The following is a 25,792-nucleotide window of genomic DNA, read 5'->3' on the forward strand; positions in this document are numbered from 1 at the left end:
TTACGAGTTTCCTGAAATCTCAGCACACATTTTTTCACCCAATCTTGATGACACTTTCAGGTAATGATCAGAACCCAAATCCCACTTGGCTCACCAAGTTTCGTTCTTCTAGGTTAAACCGTTCGTTGGCAGTAACAGTTTGAATTTTTAGGTTTCACTCTGTTTTCTCCTATATGGATACATGTAGTTGGAACTCTAAATCAAAAACGGTTTGTGCTAGCTCTTTGAAACTTTACAAAATAAAGTGGTTCCAAGTTCAATCTCTATAGTTTGTTTCCCATTGATGTAGCCCTAGCAGAGGCCGGCACAAATCACTTTCATGGAAAGGGTTTGCCAAGCTTCCAAAAAACTACGAGTTTCCTTAAATGTCAGCACACATTTTTTCACCCAATCTTGATGACACTTTCAGGTAATGATCAGTTCCACAATCCCACATGGCTCACCAAATTTCGTTCTTCTAGGTAAAACCTTTCGTTGGCAGTAACAGTTTAAATTTTTAGGTTTCACTCTGTTTTCTCCTATATGGATACATGTAGTTGGAACTCTAAATCAAACACGGTTTGTGCTAGCTCTTTGAAACTTGACACAATAAAGTAGTTCCAAGTTCTATCTCTACGATTTGTTTCGTATTGACGTAGCCCTAAGTAGAGACCGGCGCAAATCACTTTCATGAAAAGGGGTTGCCAAGCTTCCAAAAAACTACCAGTTTCCTGAAATCTCAGCACACATTTTTTCACCCAATCTTGATGACACTTTCAGGTAATGATCAGTACGCCAATCCCAGTTGGCTCAACAAATTTCGTTCTTCTGGGTTAAACCGTTCGTTGGCAGTAACAGTTTTAATTTTTAGGTTTCACTCTGTTTTCTTCTATGTGGATACATGTAGGTGGAACTCTAAATCAAACACGGTTTGTGCTAGCTCTTTGAAACTTGACACAATAAAGTAGTTCCATGTTCTATCTCTACGGTTTGTTTCCTATTGACATAGCACTAAGCAGAGAACGGCGTATATCACTTTCATGGAAAGGGGTTGCCAAGCTTCCAAAAAACTACCAGTTTCCTGAAATCTCAGCACACATTTTTTCACCCAATCTTGATGACACTGTCAGGTAATGATCAGTACCCCAATCCCACTTGGCTCACCAAATTTCGTTCTTCTAAGTTAAACCGTTCGTTGGCAGTAACAGTTTTAATTTTTAGGTTTCACTCTGTTTTCTCCTATATGGATACATGTAGTGGAACTCTAAATCAAACACGGTTTGTGCTAGCTCTTTGAAACTTGACACAATAACGTAGTTCCAAGTTCTATCTCTATGGTTTGTTCCCTATTGATGTAGCATTAAGCAGACACTGGCACAAATCACTTTAACGGATAGGGGTTGTGAATCTTCCAAAAACTACGAGTTTCTTGAAATCTCAGCACACTTTTTTCTCCCAATCTTGATGACACTTTCAGGTAATGATCAGTACCCCAAATCCACTTGGCTCACCAAATTTCATTCTTCTAAGTTAAACAGTTCGTTGGCAGTAACAGTTTTAATTTTTAGGTTTCACTCTGTTTTATCCTATATGGATACATGTATTTGGAACTCTAATCAAACACGGTTTGTGCTAGCTCTTTGAAAATTGACACAATCAAGTAGTTCCAAGTTCTATCTCTATGGTTTGTTTCCTATTGACATAGCACTAAGCAGAGAATGGCGCATATCACTTTCATGGAAAGGGGTTGCCAAGCTTCCAAAAAACGACGATATTCCTGAAATCTCAGCACACATTTTTTTACCCAATCTTGATGACACTTTCAGGTAATGATCAGTACCCTAATCCCACTTGGCTCACCAAATTTCGTTCTTCTAGGTTAAACCGTTCGTTGGCAGTAACAGTTTAAATTTTTAGGTTTCACTCTGTTTTCTCCTATATGGATACATGTAGTTGGAACTCTAAATCAAACACGGTTTCTGCTAACTCTTTGAAACTTGACACAATAAAGTAGTTCCAAGTTCTATCTCTATGTTTTCTTTCCTATTGATGTAGCCCTAAGCAGAGTCTAGCGCAAATCACTTTCACGGAAAGGGGTTGCCAAGCTTCCAAAAAACTACGAGTTTCTTGAAATCTCAGCACACTTTTTTCTCCCAATCTTGATGACACTTTCAGGTAATGATCAGTACCCCAATCCCACTTGGCTCACCAAATTTCGTTCTTCTAAGTTAAACAGTTCGTTGGCAGTAACAGTTTTAATTTTTAGGTTTCATTCTGTTTTATCCTATATGGATACATGTATTTGGAACTCTAAATCAAACACGGTTTGTGCTAGCTCTTTGAAACTTGACACAATCAAGTAGTTCCAAGTTCTATCTCTATGGTTTGTTTCCTATTGATATAGCCATAAGCAGAGACCGGCGTAAATCACTTTCATGGAAAGGGGTTGCCAAGCTTCCAAAAAACTATGAGTTTCCTTAAATCTCAGCACACATTTTTTCACCCAATCTTGATGACACTTTCAGGTAATGATCAGTACCCCAATCCCAGTTGGCTCAACAAATTTCGTTCTTCTAGGTTAAACCGTTCGTTGGCAGTAACAGTTTTAATTTTTAGGTTTCACTCTGTTTTCTCCTATGTGGATACATGTAGGTGGAACTCTAAATCAAACACGGTTTGTGCTAGCTCTTTGAAACTTGACACAATAAAGTAGTTCCAAGTTCTATCTCTACGGTTTGTTTCCTATTGACATAGCACTAAGCAGAGAACGGCGCATATCACTTTCATGGAAAGGGGTTGACAAGCTTCCAAAAAACTACGAGTTTCCTTAAATGTCAGCACACATTTTTTCACCCAATCTTGATGACACTTTCAGGTAATGATCAGTACCATAATCCCACTTGGCTCACCAAATTTCGTTCTTCTAGGTTAAACCGTTCGTTGGCAGTGACAGTTTTAATTTTTAGGTTTCACTCTGTTTTCTTGTATATGGATACATGTAGTTGGATCTCTAAATCAAACATGGTTTGTGCTAGCTCTTTGAAATTTGACACAATAAAGTAGTTCCAAGTTCTATCTCTATGGTTTGTTTCCTATTGATGTAGCCCTAAGCAGAGACCGGCGCAAATCCCTTTCATGGAAAGGGGTTGCCAAGCTTCCAAAAAACTACGAGTTTCCTGAAATCTCAGCACACATTTTTTCACCCAATCTTGATGACACTTTCAGGTAATGATCAGTTCCACAATCCCACATGGCTCACCAAATTTCGTTCTTCTGGGTAAAACCGTTCGTTGGCAGTAACAGTTTAAATTTTTAGGTTTCACTCTGTTTTCTCCTATATGGATACAAGTAGTTGGAACTCTAAATCAAACACGGTTTGTGCTAGCTCTTTGAAACTTGACACAATAAAGTAGTTCCAAGTTCTATCTCTAAGGTTTGTTTCCTATTGATGTAGCCCTAAGTAAAGACCGGCGGAAATCACTTTCATTAAAAGGGGTTGCCAAGCTTCCAAAAAACTACCAGTTTCCTGAAATCTCAGCACACATTTTTTCACCCAATCTTGATGACACTTTCAGGTAATGATCAGTACCCCAATCCCACTTGGCTCACCAAGTTTCATTCTTCTAGGTTAAACCGTTCGTTGGCAGTAACAGTTTAATTTTTAGGTTTCACTCTGTTTTCTCCTATATGGATACATGTAGTTGGAACTCTAAATCAAAAACGGTTTGTGCTAGCTCTTTGAAACTTTACAAAATAAAGTGGTTCCAAGTTCTGTCTATATGGTTTGTTCCCTATTGATGTAGCATTAAGCAGAGACTGGCACAAATCACTTTCACGGATAGGGGTTGTGAATCTTCCAAAAAACTACGAGTTTCTTGAAATCTCAGCACACTTTTTTCTCCCAATCTTGATGACACTTTCAGGTAATGATCAGTTCCCCAAATCCACTTGGCTCACCAAATTTCGTTCTTCTAAGTTAAACAGTTCGTTGGCAATAACAGTTTTAATTTTTAGGTTTCACTCTGTTTTATCCTATATGGATACATGTATTTGGAACTCTAATCAAACACGGTTTGTGCTAGCTCTTTGAAAATTGACACAATCAAGTAGTTCCAAGTTCTGTCTCTATGGTTTGTTTCCTATTGACATAGCACTAAGCAGAGAATGGCGCATATCACTTTCATGGAAAGGGGTTGCCAAGCTTCCAAAAAACGACGATATTCCTGAAATCTCAGCACACATTTTTTTACCCAATGTTGATGACACTTTCAGGTAATGATCAGTACCCTAATCCCACTTGGCTCACCAAATTTCGTTCTTCTAGGTTAAACCGTTCGTTGGCAGTAACAGTTTAAATTTTTAGGTTTCACTCTGTTTCTCCTATATGGATACATGTAGTTGGAACTCTAAATCAAACACGGTTTCTGCTAACTCTTTGAAACTTGACACAATAAAGTAGTTCCAAGTTCTATCTCTATGGTTTGTTTCCTATTGATATAGCCCTAAGCAGAGACCGGCGTAAATCACTTTCATGGAAAGGGGTTGCCAAGCTTCCAAAAAACTATGAGTTTCCTGAAATCTCAGCACACATTTTTTCACCCAATCTTGATGACACTTTCAGGTAATGATCAGTACGCCAATCCCAGTTGGCTCAACAAATTTCGTTCTTCTAGGTTAAACCGTTCATTGGCAGTAACAGTTTTAATTTTTAGGTTTCACTCTGTTTTCTCCTATGTGGATACATGTAGGTGGAACTCTAAATCAAACACGGTTTGTGCTAGCTCTTTGAAACTTGACACAATAAAATAGGTCCAAGTTGTATCTCTACGGTTTGTTTCCTATTGACATAGCACTAAGCAGAGAACGGCGCATATAACTTTCATGGAAAGGGGTTGCCAAGCTTCCAAAAAACTACGAGTTTCCTGAAATCTCAGCACACATTTTTTTACCCAATCTTGATGACACTTGCAGGTAATGATCAGTACCATAATCCCACTTGGCTCACCAAATTTCGTTCTTCTAGGTTAAAAAGTTCGTTGGCAGTGACAGTTTTAATTTTTAGGTTTCACTCTGTTTTCTCGTATATGGATACATGTAGTTGGATCTCTAAATCAAACATGGTTTGTGCTAGCTCTTTGAAATTTGACACAATAAAGTAGTTCCAAGTTCTATTTCTATGGTTTGTTTCCTATTGATGTAGCCCTAAGCATAGACCGGCGCAAATCCCTTTCATGGAAAGGGGTTGCCAAGCTTACAAATAATTACGAGTTTCCTGAAATCTCAGCACACATTTTTTCACCCAATCTTGATGACACTTTCAGGTAATGATCAGAACCCTAATCCCACTTGGCTCACCAAGTTTCGTTCTTCTAGGTTAAACCGTTCGTTGGCAGTAACAGTTTGAATTTTTAGGTTTCACTCTGTTTTCTCCTATATGGATACATGTAGTTGGAACTCTAAATCAAAAACGGTTTGTGCTAGCTCTTTGAAACTTTACAAAATAAAGTGGTTCCAAGTTCAATCTCTATAGTTTGTTTCCCATTGATGTAGCCCTAGCAGAGGCCGGCACAAATCACTTTCATGGAAAGGGTTTGCCAAGCTTACAAAAAACTACGAGTTTCCTTAAATGTCAGCACACATTTTTTCACCCAATCTTGATGACACTTTCAGGTAATGATCAGTTCCACAATCCCACATGGCTCACCAAATTTCGTTCTTCTAGGTAAAACCTTTCGTTGGCAGTAACAGTTTAAATTTTTAGGTTTCACTCTGTTTTCTCCTATATGGATACATGTAGTTGGAACTCTAAATCAAACACGGTTTGTGCTAGCTCTTTGAAACTTGACACAATAAAGTAGTTCCAAGTTCTATATCTACGATTTGTTTCGTATTGACGTAGCCCTAAGTAGAGACCGGCGCAAATCACTTTCATGAAAAGGGGTTGCCAAGCTTCCAAAAAACTACCAGTTTCCTGAAATCTCAGCACACATTTTTTCACCCAATCTTGATGACACTTTCAGGTAATGATCAGTACGCCAATCCCAGTTGGCTCAACAAATTTCGTTCTTCTGGGTTAAACCGTTCGTTGGCAGTAACAGTTTTAATTTTTAGGTTTCACTCTGTTTTCTTCTATGTGGATACATGTAGGTGGAACTCTAAACCAAACACGGTTTGTGCTAGCTCTTTGAAACTTGACACAATAAAGTAGTTCCATGTTCTATCTCTACGGTTTGTTTCCTATTGACATAGCACTAAGCAGAGAACGGCGTATATCACTTTCATGGAAAGGGGTTGCCAAGCTTCCAAAAAACTACGAGTTTCCTGAAATCTCAGCACACATTTTTTCACCCAATCTTGATGACACTTTCAGGTAATGATCAGTACCCCAATCCCACTTGGCTCACCAAATTTCGTTCTTCTAAGTTAAACCGTTCGTTGGCAGTAACAGTTTTAATTTTTAGGTTTCACTCTGTTTTCTCCTATATGGATACATGTAGTGGAACTCTAAATCAAACACGGTTTGTGCTAGCTCTTTGAAACTTGACACAATAACGTAGTTCCAAGTTCTATCTCTATGGTTTGTTCCCTATTGATGTAGCATTAAGCAGACACTGGCACAAATCACTTTCACGGATAGGGGTTGTGAATCTTCCAAAAACTACGAGTTTCTTGAAATCTCAGCACACTTTTTTCTCCCAATCTTGATGACACTTTCAGGTAATGATCAGTACCCCAAATCCACTTGGCTCACCAAATTTCGTTCTTCTAAGTTAAACAGTTCGTTGGCAGTAACAGTTTTAATTTTTAGGTTTCACTCTGTTTTATCCTATATGGATACATGTATTTGGAACTCTAATCAAACACGGTTTGTGCTAGCTCTTTGAAAATTGACACAATCAAGTAGTTCCAAGTTCTATCTCTATGGTTTGTTTCCTATTGACATAGCACTAAGCAGAGAATGGCGCATATCACTTTCATGGAAAGGGGTTGCCAAGCTTCCAAAAAATGACGACATTCCTGAAATCTCAGCACACATTTTTTCACCCAATCTTGATGACACTTTCAGGTAATGATCAGAACCCCAATCCCACTTGGCTCACCAAGTTTCGTTCTTCTAGGTTAAACCGTTCGTTGGCAGTAACAGTTTTAATTTTTAGGTTTCACTCTGTTTTCTCCTATATGGATACATGTAGTTGGAACTCTAAATCAAACACGGTTTGTGCTAGCTCTTTGAAAATTGACACAATAAAGTAGTTCCAAGTTCTATCTCTATGGTTTCTTTACTATTGATGTAGCCCTAAGCAGAGTCTAGCGCAAATCACTTTCACGGAAAGGGGTTGCCAAGCTTCCAAAAAACTACGAGTTTCTTGAAATCTCAGCACACTTTTTTCTCCCAATCTTGATGACACTTTCAGGTAATGATCAGTACCCCAATCCCACTTGGCTCACCAAATTTCGTTCTTCTAAGTTAAACAGTTCGTTGGCAGTAACAGTTTTAATTTTTAGGTTTCACTCTGTTTTATCCTATATGGATACATGTATTTGGAACTCTAAATCAAACACGGTTTGTGCTAGCTCTTTGAAACTTGACACAATCAAGTAGTTCCAAGTTCTATCTCTATGGTTTGTTTCCTATTGATATAGCCATAAGCAGAGACCGGCGTAAATCACTTTCATGGAAAGGGGTTGCCAAGCTTCCAAAAAACTATGAGTTTCCTGAAATCTCAGCACACATTTTTTCACCCAATCTTGATGACACTTTCAGGTAATGATCAGTACGCCAATCCCAGTTGGCTCAACAAATTTCGTTCTTCTAGGTTAAACCGTTCGTTGGCAGTAACAGTTTTAATTTTTAGGTTTCACTCTGTTTTCTCCTATGTGGATACATGTAGGTGGAACTCTAAATCAAACACGGTTTGTGCTAGCTCTTTGAAACTTGACACAATAAAGTAGTTCCAAGTTCTATCTCTACGGTTTGTTTCCTATTGACATAGCACTAAGCAGAGAACGGCGCATATCACTTTCATGGAAAGGGGTTGACAAGCTTCCAAAAAACTACGAGTTTCCTGAAATCTCAGCACACATTTTTTTACCCAATCTTGATGACACTTTCAGGTAATGATCAGTACCATAATCCCACTTGGCTCACCAAATTTCGTTCTTCTAGGTTAAACCGTTCGTTGGCAGTGACAGTTTTAATTTTTAGGTTTCACTCTGTTTTCTCGTATATGGATACATGTAGTTGGATCTCTAAATCAAACATGGTTTGTGCTAGCTCTTTGAAATTTGACACAATAAAGTAGTTCCAAGTTCTATCTCTATGGTTTGTTTCCTATTGATGTAGCCCTAAGCAGAGACCGGCGCAAATCCCTTTCATGGAAAGGGGTTGCCAAGCTTCCAAAAAACTACGAGTTTCCTGAAATCTCAGCACACATTTTTTCACCCAATCTTGATGACACTTTCAGGTAATGATCAGTTCCACAATCCCACATGGCTCACCAAATTTCATTCTTCTGGGTAAAACCGTTCGTTGGCAGTAACAGTTTAAATTTTTAGGTTTCACTCTGTTTTCTCCTATATGGATACATGTAGTTGGAACTCTAAATCAAACACGGTTTGTGCTAGCTCTTTGAAACTTGACACAATAAAGTAGTTCCAAGTTCTATCTCTAAGATTTGTTTCCTATTGATGTAGCCCTAAGTAAAGACCGGCGGAAATCACTTTCATGAAAAGGGGTTGCCAAGCTTCCAAAAAACTACCAGTTTCCTGAAATCTCAGCACACATTTTTTCACCCAATCTTGATGACACTTTCAGGTAATGATCAGTACCCCAATCCCACTTGGCTCACCAAGTTTCATTCTTCTAGGTTAAACCGTTCGTTGGCAGTAACAGTTTAATTTTTAGGTTTCACTCTGTTTTCTCCTATATGGATACATGTAGTTGGAACTCTAAATCAAAAACGGTTTGTGCTAGCTCTTTGAAACTTTACAAAATAAAGTGGTTCCAAGTTCTGTCTATATGGTTTGTTCCCTATTGATGTAGCATTAAGCAGAGACTGGCACAAATCACTTTCACGGATAGGGGTTGTGAATCTTCCAAAAAACTACGAGTTTCTTGAAATCTCAGCACACTTTTTTCTCCCAATCTTGATGACACTTTCAGGTAATGATCAGTACCCCAAATCCACTTGGCTCACCAAATTTCATTCTTCTAAGTTAAACAGTTCGTTGGCAGTAACAGTTTTAATTTTTAGGTTTCACTCTGTTTTATCCTATATGGATACATGTATTTGGAACTCTAATCAAACACGGTTTGTGCTAGCTCTTTGAAAATTGACACAATCAAGTAGTTCCAAGTTCTATCTCTATGGTTTGTTTCCTATTGACATAGCACTAAGCAGAGAATGGCGCATATCACTTTCATGGAAAGGGGTTGCCAAGCTTCCAAAAAACGACGATATTCCTGAAATCTCAGCACACATTTTTTTACCCAATGTTGATGACACTTTCAGGTAATGATCAGTACCCTAATCCCACTTGGCTCACCAAATTTCGTTCTTCTAGGTTAAACCGTTCGTTGGCAGTAACAGTTTAAATTTTTAGGTTTCACTCTGTTTTCTCCTATATGGATACATGTAGTTGGAACTCTAAATCAAACACGGTTTCTGCTAACTCTTTGAAACTTGACACAATAAAGTAGTTCCAAGTTCTATCTCTATGGTTTCTTTCCTATTGATGTAGCCCTAAGCAGAGTCTAGCGCAAATCACTTTCACGGAAAGGGGTTGCCAAGCTTCCAAAAAACTACGAGTTTCTTGAAATCTCAGCACACTTTTTTCTCTTAATCTTGATGACACTTTCAGGTAATGATCAGTACCCCAATCCCACTTGGCTCACCAAATTTCGTTCTTCTAAGTTAAACAGTTCGTTGGCAGTAACAGTTTTAATTTTTAGGTTTCACTCTGTTTTATCCTATATGGATACATGTATTTGGAACTCTAAATCAAACACGGTTTGTGCTAGCTCTTTGAAACTTGACACAATCAAGTAGTTCCAAGTTCTATCTCTATGGTTTGTTTCCTATTGATATAGCCATAAGCAGAGACCGGCGTAAATCACTTTCATGGAAAGGGGTTGCCAAGCTTCCAAAAAACTATGAGTTTCCTGAAATCTCAGCACACATTTTTTCACCCAATCTTGATGACACTTTCAGGTAATGATCAGTACACCAATCCCAGATGGCTCAACAAATTTCGTTCTTCTAGGTTAAACCGTTCGTTGACAGTAACAGTTTTAATTTTTAGGTTTCACTCTGTTTTCTCCTATGTGGATACATGTAGGTGGAACTCTAAATCAAACACGGTTTGTGCTACCTCTTTGAAACTTGACACAATAAAGTAGTTCCAAGTTCTATCTCTACGGTTTGTTTCCTATTGACATAGCACTAAGCAGAGAACGGCGCATATCACTTTCATGGAAAGGGGTTGACAAGCTTCCAAAAAACTACGAGTTTCCTGAAATCTCAGCACATATTTTTTTACCCAATCTTGATGACACTTCAGGTAATGATCAGTACCATAATCCCACTTGGCTCACCAAATTTCGTTCTTCTAGGTTAAACCGTTCGTTGGCAGTGACAGTTTTAATTTTTAGGTTTCACTCTGTTTTCTTGTATATGGATACATGTAGTTGGATCTCTAAATCAAACATGGTTTGTGCTAGCTCTTTGAAATTTGACACAATAAAGTAGTTCCAAGTTCTATCTCTATGGTTTGTTTCCTATTGATGTAGCCCTAAGCAGAGACCAGCGCAAATCCCTTTCATGGAAAGGGGTTGCGAAGCTTCCAAAAAATTACGAGTTTCCTGAAATCTCAGCACATATTTTTTCACCCAATCTTGATGACATTTTCAGGTATTGATCAGAACCCCAATCCCACTTGGCTCACCAAGTTTCATTCTTCTAGGTTAAACCGTTCGTTGGCAGTAACAGTTTTAATTTTTAGGTTTCACTCTGTTTTCTCCTATATGGATACATGTAGTTGGAACTCTAAATCAAAAACGGTTTGTGCTAGCTCTTTGAAACTTTACAAAATAAAGTGGTTCCAAGTTCAATCTCTATAGTTTGTTTCCTATTGATGTAGCCCTAGCCGAGGCCGGCACAAATCACTTTCATGGAAAGGCTTTGCCAAGCTTCCAAAAAACTACGAGTTTCCTGAAATCTCAGCACACATTTTTTCACCCAATCTTGATGACACTTTCAGGTAATGATCAGTTCCACAATCCCACATGGCTCACCAAATTTCGTTCTTCTGGGTAAAACCGTTCGTTGGCAATAACAGTTTAAATTTTAGGTTTCACTCTGTTTTCTCCTATATGGATACATGTATTTGGAACACTAAATCAAACACGGTTTGTGCTAGCTCTTTGAAACTTGACACAATAAAGTAGTTCCAAGTTCTATCTCTAAGGTTTGTTTCGTATTGACGTAGCCCTAAGTAGAGACCGGCGGAAATCACTTTCATGAAAAGGGGTTGCCAAGCTTCCAAAAAACTACCAGTTTCCTGAAATCTCAGCACACATTTTTTCACCCAATCTTGATGACACTTTCATGTAATGATCAGTACGCCAATCCCAGTTGGCTCAACAAATTTCGTTCTTCTAGGTTAAACCGTTCGTTGGCAGTAACAGTTTTAATTTTTAGGTTTCACTCTGTTTTCTCCTATGTGGATACATGTAGGTGGAACTCTAAATCAAACACGGTTTGTGCTAGCTCTTTGAAATTTGACACAATAAAATAGTTCCAAGTTCTATCTCTATGGTTTGTTTCCTATTGATGTAGCCCTAAGGAGAGACCGGCGCAAATCCCTTTCATGGAAAGGGGTTGCCAAGCTTCCAAAAAACTACGAGTTTCCTGAAATCTCAGCACACATTTTTTCACCCAATCTTGATGACACTTTCAGGAAACGATCAGTACCCCAATCCCACTTGGCTCACCAAATTTCGTTCTTCTAGGTTAAACGGTTCGTTGGCAGTAACAGTTTTTATTTTTAGGTTTCACTCTGTTTTCTCCTATGTGATTACATGTAGTTGGAACTCTAAATCAAACACGGTTTGTGCTAGCTCTTTGAAACTTGACACAATAAAGTAGTTCCAAGTTCTATCTCTATGGTTTGTTTCCTATTGACATAGCACTAAGCAGAGAACGGCGAATATCTCTTTCATGGAAAGGGGTTGCCAAGCTTCCAAAAAACGACGATTTTCCTGAAATCTCAGCACACATTTTTTTACCCAATCTTGATGACACTTTCAGGTAATGATCAGTACCCTAATCCCACTTGGCTCACCTAATATCGTTCTTCTAGGTTAAACCGTTCGTTGGCAGTAACAGTTTAAATTTTTAGGTTTCACTCTATTTTCTCCTATGTGGATACATGTAGGTGGAACTCTAAATCAAACACGGTTTGTGCTAGCTCTTTGACTTGACACAATAAAGTAGTTCCATGTTCTCTCTCTACGGTTTGTTTCCTATTGACATAGCACTAAGCAGAGAACAGCGCATATCACTTTCATGGAAAGGGGTTGCCAAGCTTCCAAAAAACTACGAGTTTCCTGAAATCTCAGCAAACATTTTTTTACCCAATCTTGATGACACTTTCAGGTAATGATCAGTACCCTAATCCCACTTGGCTCACCAAGTTTCGTTCTTCTAGGTTAAACTGTTCGTTGGCAGTAACAGTTTAAATTTTTAGGTTTCACTCTCTTTTCTCCTATATGGATACATATATTTGGAACTCTAAATCAAACACTGTTTGTGCTAGCTCTTTGAAAGTTGACACAGTAAAGTAGTTCCAAGTTCTATCTCTATGGTTTGTTTCCTATTGATGTAGCCCTAAGCGAAGACCAGCGCAAACCACTTTCATGGAAAGGGGTTGCCAAGCTTCCAAAAAACTACGAGTTACCTGAAATCTCAGCACACATTTTTTTACCCAATCTTGATGACACTTTCAGGTAATGATCAGTACCCTAATCCCACTTGGCTCACCAAATTTCGTTCTTCCTTGTTAAACTGTTCGTTGGCAGTAACAGATTAAATTTTTAGGTTTCACTCTGTTTTCTCCTATATGGATACATATAGTTGGAACTCTAAATCAAACACTGTTTGTGCTAGCTCTTTTAAACTTGACACAGTAAAGTAGTTCCAAGTTCTATCTCTATGGTTTGTTTCCTATTGATGTAGCCCTAAGCAGAGACTGGCGCAAATCACTTTCATAAAAAGGGGTTGCCAAGCTTCCAAAAAACTTCGAGTTTCCTGAAATCTCAGCACACATTTTTTCACCCAATCTTATTGACACTTTCAGGTAATGATCAGTACCCCAATCCCACTTGGCTCACCAAATTTCGTTCTTTTAGGTTAAACCGTTCGTTGGCAGTAACAGTTTTAATTTTTAGGTTTCACTCTGTTTTATCCTATATGGATAGATGTAGTTGGAACTCTAAATCAAACACGGTTTGTGCTAGGTCTTTGAAACTTAACACAATAAAGTAGTTCCAAGTTCTATCTCTATGATTTGTTTCCTATTGATGTAGCCCTAAGCAGAGACTGGCGCAAATCACTTTCATGGAAAGGGGTTGCCAAGATTCCAAAAATCTACGAGTTTCCTGAAATCTCAGCACACATTTTTTCAACCAATCTTGATGACACTTTCAGGTAATGATCAGTACCCCAATCCCACTTGGCTCACCAAATTTCGTTCTTCTAGGTTAATCCGTTCGTTGGCAGTAACAGTTTGAATTTTTAGGTTTCACTCTGTTTTCTCCTATATGGATAAATGTGGTTGGAACTGTAAATCAAACACGGTTTATGCTAGCTCTTTGAAACTTGACACAATAACGTAGTTCGAAGTTCTATCTCTATGGTTTGTTTCCTATTGATGTAGCCCTAAGCAGAGACTGGCACAAATCACTTTCATGGAAAGGGGTTGCCAAGCTTCGAAAAACTACGAGTTTCCTGAAATCTCAGCACACATTTTTTCACCAATTCTTGAGGACACTTTAAGGTAATGATCAGTACCCCAATCCCAGTTGGCTCACCAAATTTCGTTCTTCTAGGTTAAACCGTTCGTTGGCAGTAACAGTTTTAATTTTTAGGTTTCACTCTGTTTTCTCCTATGTGGATACATGTAGTTGGAACTCTAAATCAAACACGGTTTGTGCTAGCTCTTTGAAACTTGACACAATAAAGTAGTTCCAAGTTCTATCTCTACGTTTTGTTTCCTATTGACATAGTCCTAAGCAGAGAAGGGCGCATATCACTTTCATGGAAAGGGGTTGCCAAGCTTCCAAAAAACTACGATTTTCCTGTAATCTCAGCACATATTTTTTTACCCAATCTTGATGACACTTTCAGGTAATGATCAGTACCCTAATCCCACTTGGCTCACCAAATTTCGTTCTTCTAGGTTAAACCGTTCGTTGGCAGTAACAGTTTAAATTTTTAGGTTTCACTCTGTTTTCTCCTATATGGATACATATAGTTGGAACTCTAAATCAAACACGGTTTGTGCTAGTTTTTGAAACTTGACACAGTAAAGTAGTTCCAAGTTCTATCTCTATGGTTTGTTTCCTATTGATGTAGCCCTAAGCGAAGACCATCGCAAATCACTTTCATGGAAAGGGGTTGCCAAGCTTCCAAAAAACTACGAGTTACCTGAAATCTCAGCACACATTTTTTTACCCAATCTTGATGACACTTTCAGGTAATGATCAGTACCCTAATCCCACTTGGCTCACCATATTTCGTTCTTCTAGGTTAAACCGTTCGTTGGCAGTAACAGTTTTAATTTTTAGGTTTCACTCTTTTTTCTCCTATATGGATTCATGTAGTTGGAACTCTAAATCAAACACGGTTTGTGCTAGCTCTTTGAAACTTGACACAATAAAGAAGTTCCAAGTTCTATCTCTATGGTTTGTTTCCTATTGATGTAGCCCTAAGAAGAGACCGGGACAAATCACTTTCATGGAAAGGGGTTGCCAAGCTTTCAAAAAACTACGAGTTTCCTGAAATCTCAGCACACATTTTTTCACCCAATCTTGATGACACTTTCAGGTAAATATCAGTACCCCAATCCCACTTGGCTCACCAAATTTCATTCTTCTAGGTTAAACCGTTCGTTGGCAGTAACAGTTTTAATTTTTAGGTTTCACTCTGTTTTCTCCATTATGGATACATGTAGTTGGATCTCTAAATCAAACACGGTTTGTGCTAGCTCTTTGAATCTTGACACAATAAAGTAGTTCCAAGTTCTATCTCTATGGTTTCTTTCCTATTGATGTAGCCCTAAGCAGAGTCTAGCGCAAATCACTTACACGGAAAGGGGTTGCCAATCTTCCAAAAAACTACGAGTTTCTTGAAATCTCAGCACACTTTTTTCTCCCAATCTTGATGACACTTTCAGGTAATGATCAGTACCCCAATCCCACTTGGCTCACCAAATTTCGTTCTTCTAAGTTAAACAGTTCGTTGGCAGTAACAGTTTTAATTTTTAGGTTTCACTCTGTTTTATCCTATATGGATACATGTATTTGGAACTCTAAATCAAACACGGTTTGTGCTAGCTCTTTGAAACTTGACACAATAAAGTAGTTCCAAGTTCTATCTCTATGGTTTGTTTCGTATTGACGTAGCCCTAAGTAGAGACCGGCGCAAATCACTTTCATGAAAAGGGGTTGCCAAGCTTCCAAAAAACTTCCAGTTTCCTGAAATCTCAGCACACATTTTTTCACCCAATCTTGATGACACTTTCAGGTAATGATCAGTACGCCAATCCCAGTTGGCCCAACAAATTTCGTTCTCCTAGGTTAAACCGTTCGTTGGCCGTAACAGTTGTAATTTTTAGGTTTCACTCTGTTTTCTCCTATATGGATACATGTAGTTGGATCTCTAAATCAAACATGGTTTGTGCTAGCTCTTTGAAATTTGACACAATAAAGTAGTTCCAAGTTCTATCTCTATGGTTTGTTTCCTATTAATGTATCCCTTAACGAAGACCAGCGCAAATCACTTTCATGGAAAGGGGTTGCCAAGCTTCCAAAAAACTACGAGTTACCTGAAATCTCAGCACACATTTTTTTACCCAATCTTGATGACACTTTCAGGTAATGATCAGTACCCTAATCCCACTTGGCTCACCAAAATTCGTTCTTCTAGGTTTAAACGTTCGTTGGCAGTACCAGTTTTAATTTTTAGGTTTCACTCTGTTTTCTCCTATATGGATACATGTAGTTGGAACTCTAAATCAAACATGGTTTGTGCTATGTCTTTGAAACTTGACACAATAAAGTAGTTCCAAGTTCTATCTCTATGGTTTGTTTCCTATTGATGTAGCCCTAAGCAGAGACCAGCGCAAATCCCTTTCATGGAAAGGGGTTGCCAAGCTTCCAAAAAACTACGAGTTTCCTGAAATCTCACTACACATTTTTTCACCCAATCTTATTGACACTTTCAGGTAATGATCAGTACCCCAATCCCACTTGGCTCACCAAATTTCATTCTTCTAGGTTAAACCGTTCGTTGGCAGTAACAGTTTTAATTTTTAGGTTTCACTCTGTTTTCTCCATTATGGATACATGTAGTTGGATCTCTAAATCAAACACGGTTTGTGCTAGCTCTTTGAATCTTGACACAATAAAGTAGTTCCAAGTTCTATCTCTATGGTTTCTTTCCTATTGATGTAGCCCTAAGCAGAGTCTAGCGCAAATCACTTACACGGAAAGGGGTTGCCAATCTTCCAAAAAACTACGAGTTTCTTGAAATCTCAGCACACTTTTTTCTCCCAATCTTGATGACACTTTCAGGTAATGATCAGTACCCCAATCCCACTTGGCTCACCAAATTTCGTTCTTCTAAGTTAAACAGTTCGTTGGCAGTAACAGTTTTAATTTTTAGGTTTCACTCTGTTTTATCCTATATGGATACATGTATTTGGAACTCTAAATCAAACACGGTTTGTGCTAGCTCTTTGAAACTTGACACAATCAAGTAGTTCCAAGTTCTATCTCTACGGTTTGTTTCTTATTGATATAGCCCTAAGCAGAGACCGGCGTAAATCACTTTCATGGAAAGGGGTTGCCAAGCTTCCAAAAAACTGTGAGTTTCCTGAAATCTCAGCACACATTTTTTCACCCAATCTTGATGACACTTTCAGGTAATGATCAGTACGCCAATCCCAGTTGGCTCAACAAATTTCGTTCTTCTAGGTTAAACCGTTCGTTGGCAGTAACAGTTGTAATTTTTAGGTTTCACTCTGTTTTCTCCTATATGGATACATGTAGTTGGATCTCTAAATCAAACATGGTTTGTGCTAGCTCTTTGAAATTTGACACAATAAAGTAGTTCCAAGTTCTATCTCTATGGTTTGTTTCCTATTGATGTATCCCTAAACGAAGACCGGCGCATATCACTTTCATGGAAAGGGGTTGCCAAGCTTCCAAAAAACTACGAGATTCCTGAAATCTCAGCACACATTTTTTTACCCAATCTTGATGACACTTTCAGGTAATGATCAGTACCCTAATCCCACTTGGCTCACCAAATTTCGTTCTTCTAGGTTAAACCGTTCGTTGGCAGTGACAGTTTTAATTTTTAGGTTTCACTCTGTTTTCTCCTATATGGATACATGTATTTGGATCTCTAAATCAAACATGGTTTGTGCTAGCTCTTTGAAATTTGACACAATAAAGTAGTTCCAAGTTCTATCTCTACGGTTTGTTTCGTATTGACGTAGCCCTAAGTAGAGACCGGCGCAAATCACTTTCATGAAAAGGGGTTGCCAAGCTTCCAAAAAACTACCAGTTTCCTGAAATCTCAGCACACATTTTTTCACCCAATCATGATGACACTTTCAGGTAATGATCAGTTCCACAATCCCACATGGCTCACCAAATTTCGTTCTTCTAGGTAAAACCGTTCGTTGGCAGTAACAGTTTAAATTTTTAGGTTTCACTCTGTTTTCTCCTATATGGATCCATGTAGTTGGAACTCTAAATAAAACACGGTTTGTGCTAGCTCTTTGAAACTTGACACAATAAAGTAGTTCCAAGTTCTATCTCTACGGTTTGTTTCGTATTGACGTAGCCCTAAGTAGAGACCGGCGCAAATCACTTTCATGAAAAGGGGTTGCCAAGCTTCCAAAAAACTACCAGTTTCCTGAAATCTCAGCACACATTTTTTCACCCAATCTTGATGACACTTTCAGGTAATGATCAGTACGCCAATCCCAGTTGGCTCAACAAATTTCGTTCTTCTAGGTTAAACCGTTCGTTGGCAGTAACAGTTGTAATTTTTAGGTTTCACTCTGTTTTCTCCTATATGGATACATGTAGTTGGAACTCTAAATCAAACACGGTTTGTGCTAGGTCTTTGAAACTTGACACAATAAAGTAGTTCCAAGTTCTATCTCTATGGTTTGTTTCCTATTGATGTAGCCCTAAGCAGAGACCAGCGCAAATCCCTTTCATGGAAAGGGGTTGCCAAGCTTCCAAAAAACTACGAGTTTCCTGAAATCTCACTACACATTTTTTCACCCAATCTTATTGACACTTTCAGGTAATGATCAGTACCCCAATCCCACTTGGCTCACCAAATTTCGTTCTTTTAGGTTAAACCGTTCGTTGGCAGTAACAGTTTTAATTTTTAGCTTTCACTCTGTTTTCTCCTATATGGATAGACGTAGTTGGAACTCTAAATCAAACACGGTTTGTGCTAGCTCTTTGAAACTTGACACAATAAAGTAGTTCCAATTTCTATCTCTATGATTTGTTTCCTATCGATGTAGCCCTAAGCAGAGACTGGCGCAAATCACTTTCATTGAAAGGGGTTGCCAAGCTTCCAAAAATCTACGAGTTTCCTGAAATCTCAGCACACACTTTTTCAACCAATCTTGATGACACTTTCAGGTAATGATCAGTACACCAATCACACTTGGCTCACCAAATTTCGTTCTTCTAGGTTAATCCGTTCGTTGGCAGTAACAGTTTGAATTTTTAGGTTTCACTCTGTTTTCTCCTATATGGATAAACGTAGTTGGAACTGTAAATCAAACACGGTTTGTGCTAGCTCTTTGAAACTTGACTCAATCAAGTAGTTCCAAGTTCTATCTCTATGGTTTGTTTCCTATTGATGTAGCCCTAAGCAGAGACCAGCGTAAATCACTTTCATGGAAAGGGGTTGCCAAGCTTCGAAAAAACTACGAGTTTCCTGAAATCTCAGCACACATTTTTTCACCCAATCTTGATGACACTTAAAGGTAATGATCAGTACCCCAATCCCAGTTGGCTCACCAAATTTCGTTCTTCTAGGTTAAACCGTTCCTTGGCAGTAACAGTTTTAATTTTTAGGTTTCACTCTGTTTTCTCCTATGTGGATACATGTAGTTGGAACTCTAAATCAAACACGGTTTGTGCTAGCTCTTTGAAACTTGACACAATAAAGTAGTTCCAAGTTCTATCTCTACGTTTTGTTTCCTATTGTCATAACCCTAAGCAGAGAAGGGCGCATATCACTTTCATGGAAAGGGGTTGCCAAGCTTCCAAAAAACTACGATTTTCCTGTAATCTCAGCACACATTTTTTTACCCAATCTTGATGACACTTTCCGGTAATGATCAGTACCCTAATCCCACTTGGTTCACCAAATTTCGTTCTTCTAGGTTAAACCGTTCGTTGGCAGTAACAGTTTAAATTTTTAGGTTTCACTCTGTTTTCTCCTATATGGATACATATAGTTGGAACTCTAAATCAAACACGGTTTGTGCTAGTTCTTTGAAACTTGACACAGTAAAGTAGTTCCATGTTCTATCTCTATGGTTTGTTTCCTATTGATGTAGCCCTAAGCGAAGACCAGCACAAATCACTTTCATGGAAAGGGGTTGCCAAGCTTCCAAAAAACTACGAGTTACCTGAAATCTCAGCACACATTTTTTCACCCAATCTTGATGACACTTTCAGGTAATGATCAGTACCCCAATCCCACTTGGCTCACCAAATTTTGTTCTTCCTTGTTAAACCGTTCGTTGGCAGTAACATTTTTAATTTTTAGGTTTCACTCTGTTTTCTCCTATATGGATACATGTAGTGGAACTCTAAATCAAACACGGTTTGTGCTAGCTCTTTGATACTTGACACAATAACGTAGTTCCAAGTTCTATCTCTATGGTTTGTTCCCTATTGATGTAGCCCTAAGCAGAGACTGGCACAAATCACTTTCACGGATAGGGGTTGTGAATCTTCCAAAAAACTACGAGTTTCCTGAAATCTCAGCACACATTTTTTCTCCAAATCTTGATGACACTTTCAGGTAATGATCAATACCCCACTCACACTTGGCTCACCAAATTTCATTCTTCTAGGTTAAACCGTTCGTTGGCAGTTACAGTTTTAATTTTTAGGTTTCACTCTGTTTTCTCCTATATGGATACATGTAGTTGGATCTCTAAATCAAACACGGTTTGTGCTAGCTCTTTGAATCTTGACACAATAAAGTAGTTCCAAGTTCTATCTCTACGTTTTTTTTCCTATTGATGTAGCCCTAAGCAGAGACCGGCGCAAATCACTTTCATGGAAAGGGGTTGCCAAGCTTCCAAAAGACTACGAGTTTCCTGAAATCTCAGCACACATTTTTTTTACCCAATCTTGATGACACTTTCAGGTAATGATCAGTACCACATTCACACTTGGCTCACCAAATTTCATTCTTCTACGTTAAACCATTCGTTGGCAGTAACAGTTTTAAATTTTAGGTTTCACTCTCTTTTCTCCTATTTGGATACATGTAGTTGGAACTCTAAATCAAACACGGTTTCTGCTAACTCTTTGAAACTTGACACAATAAAGTAGTTCCAAGATCTATCTCTATGGTTTCTTTCCTATTGATGTAGCCCTAAGCAGAGTCTAGCGCAAATCACTTTCACGGAAAGGGGTTGCCAAGCTTCCAAAAAACTACTAGTTTCTTGAAATCTCAGCACACTTTTTTCTCCCAATCTTGATGACACTTTCAGGTAATGATCAGTACCCCAATCCCACTTGGCTCACCAAATTTCGTTCTTCTAAGTTAAACAGTTCGTTGGCAGTAACAGTTTTAATTTTTAGGTTTCACTCTGTTTTCTCCTATATGGATACATGTATTTGGAACTCTAAATCAAACACGGTTTGTGCTAGCTCTTTGAAACTTGACACAATCAAGTAGTTCCAAGTTCTATCTCTATGGTTTGTTTCCTATTGATATAGCCCTAAGCAGAGACCGGCGTAAATCACTTTCATGGAAAGGGGTTGCCAAGCTTCCAAAAAACTGTGAGTTTCCTGAAATCTCAGCACACATTTTTTCACCCAATCTTGATGACACTTTCAGGTAATGATCAGTACGCCAATCCCAGTTGGCTCAACAAATTTCGTTCTTCTAAGTTAAACCGTTCGTTGGCAGTAACAGTTTTAATTTTTAGGTTTCACTCTGTTTTCTCCTATGTGGATACATGTAGGTGGAACTCTAAATCAAACACGGATTGTGCTAGCTCTTTGAAACTTGACACAATAATGTAGTTCCAAGTTCTATCTCTACGGTTTGTTTCCTATTGACATAGCACTAAGCAGAGAACGGCGCATATCACTTTCATGGAAAGGGGTTGCCAAGCTTCCAAAAAACTACGAGATTCCTGAAATCTCAGCACACATTTTTTTACCCAATCTTGATGACACTTTCAGGTAATGATCAGTACGATAATACCACTTGGCTCACCAAATTTCGTTCTTCTAGGTTAAACCGTTCGTTGGCAGTGACAGTTTAAATTTTTAGGTTTCACTCTGTTTTCTCGTATATGGATATATGTAGTTGGATCTCTAAATCAAACATGGTTTGTGCTAGCTCTTTGAAATTTGACACAATAAAGTAGTTCCAAGTTCTATCTCTATGGTTTGTTTCCTATTGATGTAGCCCTAAGCAGAGACCGGCGCAAATCCCTTTCATGGAAAGGGGTTGCCAAGCTTCCAAAAAATTACGAGTTTCCTGAAATCTCAGCACACATTTTTTCACCCAATCTTGATGACACTTTCAGGTAATGATCAGTACGATAATCCCACTTGGCTCACCAAATTTCGTTCTTCTAGGTTAAACTGTTTGATGGCAGTAACAGTTTTAAATTTTATCTTTCACTCTGTTTTCTCCTATATGGATACATGTATTTGGATCTCTAAATCAAACATGGTTTGTGCTAGCTCTTTGAAATTTGACACAATAAAGTAGTTCCAAGTTCTATCTCTACGGTTTGTTTCGTATTGACGTAGCCCTAAGTAGAGACCGGCGCAAATCACTTTCATGAAAAGGGGTTGCCAAGCTTCCAAAAAACTACCAGTTTCCTGAAATCTCAGCACACATTTTTTCACCCAATCATGATGACACTTTCAGGTAATGATCAGTTCCACAATCCCACATGGCTCACCAAATTTCGTTCTTCTAGGTAAAACCGTTCGTTGGCAGTAACAGTTTAAATTTTTAGGTTTCACTCTGTTTTCTCCTATATGGAGAAAATCTCAGCACACATTTTTTCACCCAATCTTGATGACACTTTCAGGTAATGATCAGTACCCCAATCCCACATGGCTCACCAAATTTCGTTCTTCTAGGTAAAACCGTTCGTTGGCAGTAACAGTTTAAATTTTTAGGTTTCACTCTGTTTTCTCCTATATGGATACATGTAGTTGGAACTCTAAATAAAACACGGTTTGTGCTAGCTCTTTGAAACTTGACACAATAAAGTAGTTCCAAGTTCTATCTCTACGGTTTGTTTCGTATTGATGTAGCCCTAAGCAGAGTCTAGCGCAAATCACTTTAATGAAAAGGGGTTGCCAAGCTTCCAAAAAACTACTAGTTTCCTGAAATCTCAGCACACATTTTTTCACCCAATCTTGATGACACTTTCAGGTAATGATCAGTACGCAAATCCCAGTTGGCTCAACAAATTTCGTTCTTCTAGGTTAAACCGTTCGTTGGCAGTAACAGTTGTAATTGTTAGGTTTCACTCTGTTTTCTCCTATATGGATACATGTAGTTGGATCTCTAAATCAAACATGGTTTGTGCTAGCTCTTTGAAATTTGACACAATAAAGTAGTTCCAAGTTCTATCTCTATGGTTTGTTTCCTATTGATGTATCCCTAAACGAAGACCAGCGCAAATCACTTTCATGGAAAGGGGTTGCCAAGCTTCCAAAAAACTACGAGTTACCTGAAATCTCAGCACACATTTTTTTACCCAATCTTGATGACACTTTCAGGTAATGATCAGTACCCTAATCCCACTTGGCTCACCAAAATTCGTTCTTCTAGGTTTAACCGTTCGTTGGCAGTAACAGTTGTAATTTTTAGGTTTCACTCTGTTTTCTCCTATATGGATACATGTAGTTGGAACTCTAAATAAAACACGGTTTGTGCTAGCTCTTTGAAACTTCACACAATAAAGTAGTTCCAAGTTCTATCTCTACGGTTTGTTTCGTATTGACGTAGCCCTAAGTAGAGACCGGCGCAAATCACTTTCATGAAAAGGGGTTGCCAAACTTCCAAAAAACTACCAGTTTCCTGAAATCTCAGCACACATTTTTTCACCCAATCTTGATGACACTTTCAGGTAATGATCAGTACGCCAATCCCAGTTGGCTCAACAAATTTCGTTCTTCTAGGTTAAACCGTTCGTTGGCAGTAACAGTTGTAATTTTTAGTTTTCACTCTGTTTTCTCCTATATGGATACATGTAGTTGGATCTCTAAATCAAACATGGTTTGTGCTAGCTCTTTGAAATTTGACACAATAAAGTAGTTCCAAGTTCTATCTCTATGGTTTGTTTTCTATTGATGTATCCCTAAACGAAGACCAGCGCAAATCACTTTCATGGAAAGGGGTTGCCAAGCTTCCAAAAAACTACGAGTTTCCTGAAATCTCACTACACATTTTTTCACCCAATCTTATTGACACTTTCAGGTAATGATCAGTACCCCAATCCCACTTGGCTCACCAAATTTCGTTCTTTTAGGTTAAACCGTTCGTTGGCAGTAACAGTTTTAATTTTTAGGTTTCACTCTGTTTTCTCCTATATGGATAGACGTAGTTGGAACTCTAAATCAAACACGGTTTGTGCTAGCTCTTTGAAACTTGACACAATAAAGTAGTTCCAAGTTCTATCTCTATGATTTGTTTCCTATCGATGTAGCCCTAAGCAGAGACTGGCGCAAATCACTTTCATTGAAAGGGGTTGCCAAGCTTCCAAAAATCTACGAGTTTCCTGAAATCTCAGCACACACTTTTTCAACCAATCTTGATGACACTTTCAGGTAATGATCAGTACACCAATCACACTTGGCTCACCAAATTTCGTTCTTCTAGGTTAATCCGTTCGTTGGCAGTAACAGTTTGAATTTTTAGGTTTCACTCTGTTTTCTCCTATGTGGATACATGTAGTTGGAACTCTAAATCAAACACGGTTTGTGCTAGCTCTTTATAACTTGACACAATAATGTAGTTCCAAGTTCTATCTCTACGTTTTGTTTCCTATTGACATAACCCTAAGCAGAGAAGGGCGCATATCACTTTCATGGAAAGGGGTTGCCAAGCTTCCAAAAAACTACGATTTTCCTGTAATCTCAGCACACATTTTTTTACCCAATCTTGATGACACTTTCAGGTAATGATCAGTACCCTAATCCCACTTGGCTCACCAAATTTCGTTCTTCTAGGTTAAACCGTTCGTTGGCAGTAACAGTTTTAATTTTTAGGTTTCACTCAGTTTTCTCCTATATGGATACATATAGTTGGAACTCTAAATCACACGGTTTGTGCTAGCTCTTTGACACTTGACACAATAAAGTAGTTTCAAGTTCTATATCTATGGTGATTTTGGTATTTATGTAGCCCTAATTAGAGACCGGCGCAAATCACTTTCATGAAAAGGGGTTGCCAAGCTTCCAATAAACTACCAGTTTCCTGAAATCTCAGCACACATTTATTCACCCAATCTTGATGACACTTTCAGGTAATTATCAGTACGCCAATCCCACTTGGCTCACCAAATTTCGTTCTTCTAGGTTAAACCGTTCGTTGTCAGTAACAGTTTTAATTTTTACGTTTCACTCTGTTTTCTCCTATGTGGATACATGTAGGTGGAACTCTAAATCAAACACGGTTTGTGCTAGCTCTTTGACTTGACACAATAAAGTAGTTCCATGTTCTCTCTCTACGGTTTGTTTCCTATTGACATAGCACTAAGCAGAGAACAGCGCATATCACTTTCATGGAAAGGGGTTGCCAAGCTTCCAAAAAACTACGAGTTTCCTGAAATCTCAGCAAACATTTTTTTACCCAATCTTGATGACACTTTCAGGTAATGATCAGTACCCTAATCCCACTTGGCTCACCAAGTTTCGTTCTTCTAGGTTAAACTGTTCGTTGGCAGTAACAGTTTAAATTTTTAGGTTTCACTCTCTTTTCTCCTATATGGATACATATATTTGGAACTCTAAATCAAACACTGTTTGTGCTAGCTCTTTGAAAGTTGACACAGTAAAGTACTTCCAAGTTCTATCTCTATGGTTTGTTTCCTATTGATGTAGCCCTAAGCGAAGACCAGCGCAAACCACTTTCATGGAAAGGGGTTGCCAAGCTTCCAAAAAACTACGAGTTACCTGAAATCTCAGCACACATTTTTTTACCCAATCTTGATGACACTTTCAGGTAATGATCAGTACCCTAATCCCACTTGGCTCAAAAAATTTCGTTCTTCT

Source organism: Spermophilus citellus, assembly GCF_964194105.1.
Source record: "Spermophilus citellus genome assembly, chromosome: 11".
NCBI classification, from domain to species: domain Eukaryota; kingdom Metazoa; phylum Chordata; class Mammalia; order Rodentia; family Sciuridae; genus Spermophilus; species Spermophilus citellus.